Consider the following 8,207-nt stretch of genomic DNA (forward strand, 5'->3'; position numbering starts at 1 on the left):
TTCTCCAATGACGGAAGGGTTCACCATAGCAGGGATCCGCTCTCTAGACTGTCTTTCGCCGCCTCAGATCTTCTCCCCCGCCACCGGCAGGCACGACAACTGCATTACCATCATCAACTGAGCAGATGACCTTGAGGACTACACAGGTCCGCAAGAGAGGGTCGCACTCTTCCGTGTCTGCTTACGTTATGCATCGCTTAATATGATGACATGCTACTTTATCGTCGTGTTCACCTATTAGACTACGAGTCAGGTCCAAACTTATGCTGAAACTTGAGTTTTTAAATGGTTGTGGGATACATATTGGGGCAGCAATCAGTACTATCTGTCTACTATCTGGTTAATCTCGGGTGTCTACTATGAGTTTCATGTTGGGTGCAAACAAACATTAAAGGAGCCATTATGTATATTTCTATACCTACTATTAAAAGAAGGTAACATTCTTGGTTTGGTCTTCTTAGTTTGGTCCATGGTAAAAAATTAGATACGTATGCATCGCAAGTGTTTCCTCCAATTCTCACGCACGGCCATAGTGTGGCTATTTCTAATTTTGTAGGCCCAGGTCGTCTCTATCCCATCTTAGCCCATGGACCAAGACTGGTGGGCCTGGAAAATCTGTCCTCTAATGCTAAGAAAAAAATCTCCTCTTGCGCCATCTCCTCCACGAGCACGATGCCCCACCGAGGCCGACTCAATTCCCTCTTCCGTTAATCCCTTCTTTGATCCTCTCTTTCCTTCTGTTGTCGCCCGTCTTCTACCGTGAGACAAACTCCTATTCCGGGTCGAGCACACGCCCATGGGGCGACCGTACTCCTTTTCCCGTTCCACATGACGATGTAGGCATGTATAAAGATGCCTCAACTCCCTCGATCAAACCCTTTCTCGATTGCTTCCAGTGCTTAAAGCTGCTCCGATCTCGTCGTTGCACCATGCTCAACATTGATGTGTCGTGGTTCTTCCAACCTTGCCAGAATCTTGATGTTCTGACCTTGCTGGATCTTTGTAGTGAGGGCTACAGATATGTATATACGTAGCCGTACGCAATCTTTGGGTCTCGGTTCTCTCCGCCGCTGCCTCCAACGGACGGAGCAATGTTGCCATCCGTAGTCCCGCATCTGGGCTTCAATGGCTGGAGTCGCACCACGTCCGCCCATCCCCACGCTCGGCTCCATCATCGCTCGTGCCTGCCTGCCCTCACTTGTACAACGCCACAACATACATGGCTTCAGAGACCCCGACACCCCGGCTGAGACGCGGGAATGTTTTGGTGTTGGCTGCAAGGGGACCGGCGTGGACGTCCTTCTCCTCCCAGTCGAGCTCCTTAATGACACGTCGGCGCCCGCGGTCCTACCGATGCCTACTTGGCCACTGGCCGAAAGGGGACGCACAGACGTCCTAATCTTCTAGGCCAATCTCCTCCACGGCGCCTGTGCTGCCTCGACCCAGGCCAGGCCTGCTTGGCCGCTCGCTGTATACAGAGTTGTGGACTCGATGGATGAGTAACTGAGGACAAAGGGAGCAAGATAGGAAAGGAAGGAATGATGGATCTGTGAGAAGAAGCAAGCTCCATTGATCACAAACTAAGAAGGAAACGGATTCCTGGATGTGGAAGATGAAAAGCAAATGGAAACAATCCATACACCAAAAGTAGGACTGGCAATGGTTGGACTAATATAAAAGTATAGGCAATGTTAGTACACTCCCAGGTTACACAGATTTCTAAAAAAAGAGCAAATCCCAAGCAATATCCAACAACGTTTGACTAATTAAGTACATGTTAGTACAAACACGTCTTACACAGTTTGGTTTTGATTTCTAAAAAAAGGTAAGTACACACCGGACTTACACGGTTTTGTTTTGGTTTCTGAAAAAAGAGCTAATGTGTCCAAGACATCATTTAAAGTTATTTAAAAATTTGATCACTCTGTCTCGTGAATACGCAAAAGGCTTGCGTATCATTGCATTGATAGGGGGAAAAGAGTGATAGTTACAGGGGTGATCTCGTGAGCACATGCGCAAATGCGATGGTGTGAATGAGAAAACAATGGCGCAACAAAGGGTGCCGCGCGACCCTAGCAGAACACATTATGTCTCGTCGATAAGCTGGCCAAGCCCCTTGGCCCCGGCGCGCACCCAGGCGCGGGCGTCTTCCTTGATGCTGTCGGAGAGTCTGGTGATAGAAGGGTCATCCGAGTTATCATTCATGGTTATTTAGAAATTTCATAGCTCTAATGATCCCGATTATGTTTGTACAAGCTATACCAAAATCTATCACTAAGGGAAACATGGACTTACCAGTCAAAAAATAGGAACATATTACTAGCTTTTGAGCTGCTGTAGCTGCACTGAATTTTCTAAACATTACTTTCTCTACCTCCCCCGGAACATGAAATATATCTGACCCATTTTGCAAAAAATACATATCTATTTCAAAGCTATAGATAAATAAACCTACCAGAAATATATATATATATATATGCAAATGTTAGAAAGGTTCAAATAGATACCTCTGACACCCAATGGTTGTCCAAGAAACAAAAATGCAAACTTCTGTTAATATTGACTTTCACATGATCGAGACCAAACTTTTTTAACCTATAAGAAACAGAGATGCAAAAGCCTATGTAAAGGAGCAGATGAATATAATCCAATGCAGATAGTATATCTAATTGAAGAACTAAATGGAAGTACACTTCATTAATATGAAAATGTCAACATCGTTAAAACCCGTGTCCTTCACTGTTGTACAGATACCACAAAAGCACCAACACCCATTACAGGTGAATCAACTGCAACTACAACTAACCATTGTAACCCCTAAAAAAAGGGACAACGCGGCGGCGGAAAGGGACACTACAACTACAACTACAACTTCCTTATCATTCATGGTCATGGTGGACAGGGACAACGCGGCGGAAAAGGCGGCTACTCTCTCGACACCCCCCAGGGGGGCCCGGCACCACGGTGGGTGGGAGGGAATAGGAAGGAACGATAAGGAAGAAATTTTTTGAGGGGTAGGAAGATTTTCTTTTGAGAAGTACGATAAGGAAGATGAGTTCATGCATCCCTTCTGTCTAGGTGAAATGATTTGTTTGGGCCAAGCCCAAATAATTAAAAGAACTCTTCCGAACAAAACAACTAACCATTGTAACCCCTAAAAAAACAAAACTAACCATCTATAAAAAATCAACATGCTAAAAATATTTTTTTAAATGGTCAGAGTTTTACATGTGTTCACACTTTTTTTGGTTTCAAAAAATATGTCAGCACTTTTTAAAAAGGTTTAAAATTCCAAAAAAAGAATTACTAAAAGAATTCCATTTAGAAATGTACAACAAAAAATCCTTTTCGAACAAAGCTCTTAAAAAATGTTCCTCTTCAAAGAAATGCACTAATTTTCATAAGAACAATGACTATTCTTGAAAAAGCGTTCCAGTTTTCATGAAAATGTTAAATTTTATTAAAATAAGGAAATTTCCACATTTTTCAGAAAAGCAAAAAAATTGACTGACAATCTATTCCATGAAAAACTACTCTTCCAAAAAAACAGATAAAGAATGCTAAGGTGGCTTCTTCATGTCTCAACTTCATGCTACATAAAGAACTAATCAGTTTTACCTTATTATCAATGTATATTAAAATCAGATACGAAAAATGGTGCGTAATGGCATATGAAGCAGGGTGTGCTTCTTTTTCGCCCGGTGCAACGCACGGGCATTTGTACTAGTTTTAACTAAAGCTATTATCTACCTGCTATCATTGGTTTTGGGTCTATCCACAGTTTGCTACCATCACTCTGGATTTGTTCATGCACTCCTTACATAATCTCACTATGTTTTATTCCTATGCATGTCAGTTATTGTACACAATGTAACTGAACATGTAGAGCAAAAGAGACATGCCTTGCGTGGCAATAAAACTTTATGCAGACGTTGCTCCATGGTGGGCGCAAAGGCAGCCCCCCTCCACCCATTTTGGATCGTAATCAAGAGGAAGATAACTGTTCCGAGGGGGATTCAAAAGCAGAAGACCACTCCTATTTACCCCATGAGGTCTTTGCTCTAACTTGGCATGCTGATGTTGGTAATATCATGCATATGGTGCCTTGCATTGCTTACTGTATACAACAAAGATGTCATATGCTTAGTTTAGACATGCTTTGTGTCAATGCCATCTGTTTAGTTTCTTTATCGTATATGTGAATCATGCAATTCCATCTTGTTTAGCCAGGCATCATATATGTGAATGTTGCAATGCCACCCTGGTTAGCCAGTCATCTTATATGTGAATTATATCATGACATCATTTTTTATTATGTGTTAAATTTGTCAACAATTTTAGTACATTCAATTACTCTTCCTGTGCATCAGCCATTCGGCATGGTCATGGAAAAATCTGGAGTGGAAACAAGGTCTTCAGAGTAGACAATGCTATCTGACGAAGCGCATGTCTTGCTGGTTACAGATAGCTCCTCAGAGGAGGATTCGGAGACAGATGACCAGTCCTATTCCCCCCCCCCGAGGTGCATGCTCTAACTTGGCAGGGTTATGTTGCTCATATCGTGCGTATGGTATCTTGCATTGCTATGTCATTTGCTTAGTTTAGACATGCTTTGTGTGAATGCCACCTGTTTAGTATCTAATTACCATATATGTAAATTATGCAATGCCATCTTGTTGCAAGACATTATATATGTGAATTATGCAATGTTATCTTGTTGCAAGGCATTATATATGTGAATTATGAAATGCCATGCTGTTTAGCCAAGCGTCATATATGTGAATTATATCATGCCATCCTTTTTTTGTATTTCTCATTGCTTTTGTCGACAATGTTTGTATATTCAACCGCTCTTCCTGTGCATCAGCCATTTGAATTGGTGATGGAGAAATCTGGAGTGAAAACAAGGTCTTCAGAGCAGACAATGCTACCTGCTGAAGCAGATATCTTGCTGGTTACAAATAGCTCTTCAGAGGAGGATTCAGAGGCAGATGGCCAGTCCTATTATCCCCCTAAGGTGTATGCTCAAACTTGCAGAGTTATATTACTCATATCATGCATATGTTGTATTGCAATGCTTAGTTTTTACATTATATGCATGATATAGAATGCCATCTCCTTAGTTGACACATCATATATGCAATTGCCCTCTGCTCACTTCCTTAGTATATAAATCACATATTTGAATTATATCATGCCATGATGTTTACATAGACAGCATGTATCTGAATTATGGCATGCCAACCCATTTTCTAAAGACATAATATAGTTATATCATCTCATCCTGTTCACATAGTCATCATATTTTGAATTATGTCATTCTATCCGTGAATTATATCATGCCATCACGTTTCCGTCGACGGCATGTTTGTGATTTATGGCATGCAAACCATTTTAATAGACACATCATGTAGTTATATCATGTCATCCTGTTTACATAGTCATCATATTTTGAAGTATGTCATTCTATCCTGTTTAGTTAGCCATCATACATGTGAAATTGTGTCATGCTATCATGTTTAATAAGCCATCATATATGTGAAATTATGTCCTGCTATTCTGTTTGGTTAGACAACATAAATGTGAATTATTTCATGCCCTGTTTTCTTCCCTACTATCCATTGCACCTGTCTATCTTACAATGTCTGTACATTCAATTACTTTTCTTGTTTATCAGCCATTTCAATTGGAGGGGGTGATGGCAGTATATGTGGGAGTAAAAACACAACCTTCAGAAAAGATCGTGCTACTTGTCGATGGAGATAGAACCACGGTTGTACTTGCCCAAGAACCAGCCCCACCATACGTACCGCAGACTCATGCAGATTGTACCCCTACCCAGTTGGGCAGAGAACCAGCTACACCCTTCTAACCTCAACCCCAGAAGATAGTAACCCAGTTCCCGTTGACACAGCACCGTCTCCACCACATAGCACCCAAACACGAGTAGTTAGTAAGGCAACTTCAGTGCCCAAAGCACGAGGACCACCACTCCGAACCCCAAGTCAACACTTAAAGCAGAAGAAGAATTGTTCTCATGTCAGGTTCCGTAGCTATGGTTCATACTACTTTGCTCTTGCATCACTGTATTTACTCATACCAACTAATTTCAAATTTGAAGGATGCAACTGAAACTCCAATGGCGCAACAGGTATGTTTCAAACCTGTTTCTTTAACGTGTTTGCTGTTGTAACTTGCTCTATGTTGATTTCAGTTTCAATTGAATAAACAGTTATGTTCTCATGCCATGCACATTACAAGTGTTGTTACTGCTGTGTAGTTTCCCACACTTATATTCTGTCTATGCTGCTTTATCTTAAATAGATATGATTCGAACTGTATCTATCTTGATTTGGCAACATAAACTAAAATGATATAGACCATACAGTGACCATACTACATAGATATATGTTTGTTTCATGTTGTTATCCTGTCCACCTTACTACTAAACTGGTTTACCAAAATGAGTTTCATATACTACATTGTAAACCTGTGATGTGTTTGTTTGTTTCTCTTTTAGAACGCAGATAAAATATTGGAGAAGGGTACCCCGTTATGCAATGGTAAAGGAAGTAATGCAGATAAGGTTCAAGATAGTGAGACATCCCTGTTGGTCTCCAAGAAAGTTGATAAAAACTATATTGAAGACACTGAGACAACCCCAAAGTCCTGTCTTGATGTAGTGTTCAAGTTACTGGCTACTACTGCTGGCACCAGCTCTTCGAACTCGCTGCCTGAATCAGTTTAGCTTCTTGAGCCTCAACTTCAAGTTGAAAGACATCAATCAGATGTTATGCGACAGGAAGCCGAAGGACTGAGGAAGTCCCTGCAGAATTCAGATGCATACTTTATGGTGCAACAGCAAGTGCTGGAGGATTTAAGCGCCAAACAAGAGAAAGTTAATAAGCTTGCTAAGCATCTTGCCAACATTATGGGTACCCAGGATATTCTTTCTTGAGCTCTTCTAAAGTGGTTTCAGTTTTGGACTTGTTTTGCTGCGGCGTTTATATGCTGCTTTGTTCCCTATATTTGCACCGGTGGCGAACTTTGATGCCCAGTGGATGTAATATGTGTAATAGCCGTGATAGCCTAGCGTAAGTTGCTTGCTTCTTTATTTCCTTATTGTCTTGTTTATTTTTTTCTTATAGTCGGTGCAGTTCTTTTTCTGCGGTTTGCTAGTGGCCGCAATAATCTATTTTTTAAAACTAGGCCACAATAACCATGGGCTACATATTTACTGTAGTTAACATGGGCCTCCTACGGGCCGTAGAAACAATGCGCCTTCTAAGGGTCGTAGAAACAATGGGCCTTCTGCTGCATAGAAACAATGGGCCTTATATGGGCCGTAGACACAATGGGCCTTCTACGGGCCGTATGATCGGTTGGCCAAACATGGGCCAATAACAGACCACATTATGGCCGTAAATGGGCTAGAGTTGAAATTGTTCGTTCATGGGCCGACCATAACGGGCCGTCGCTAATCGGCCGTATTTGATGACGCTATGAAAATGGCCCAACATATTAACGGGCCACAAACGGGCCGACTGTAACCACGGGCTGAATTCGTCCCACAAGCAAAAAATGACAGTAACGGGCTGTAAGTAAATGAATTCTGGAAATGATCCCAAGAATAAATGGTCCCTAAGAAGGCCGAAAGATAACATGGGCTGGAAACGGCCCAACGAAATAATGGGCCGTCAGTGGGTATAAAGTGATACACTGTTCATTACGGGCCAGTTTCACCACGTGCCGCTAATGGGTATAAAGTGATAGACTGTTCATTACGGGCCAGTTTTACCACGTGCTGTTAATGGGCTGAGAGTTACTAAGGGCCTCATATGGGCCGAAAGACGTCATGGGCCATACATGGGCCGGAAGTTAAAACGGGCTGGAATTATATTGGACGGCCCAGATGACGATACTGGGCCTAATTCGGATAGGCCGTAAACGGGCCCTGGGTTAGCGGGCTGTAAATGGGCTATATGCGAACAGGCCATTAACAGGCTTACCGTGGGCCGGCCCGCCACCTTTTGACCAAGTCAAACAGGCCGACCTTTTCACAGGAATGGGCCTCTGTTGAGTCGTGTCATGTGTCGACATATCATAGGCACTTTGGGTCCAATGAGTGGATGACATCTGTCCCAATGGTGAGCCGACATGTGTTTCCTCCAGCCAATGATGATTTTACACATGGAAAATCCCCATTG

This window comes from Triticum urartu, chromosome 2 (genome assembly GCF_003073215.2).
Source record: "Triticum urartu cultivar G1812 chromosome 2, Tu2.1, whole genome shotgun sequence".
NCBI lineage: Eukaryota > Viridiplantae > Streptophyta > Magnoliopsida > Poales > Poaceae > Triticum > Triticum urartu.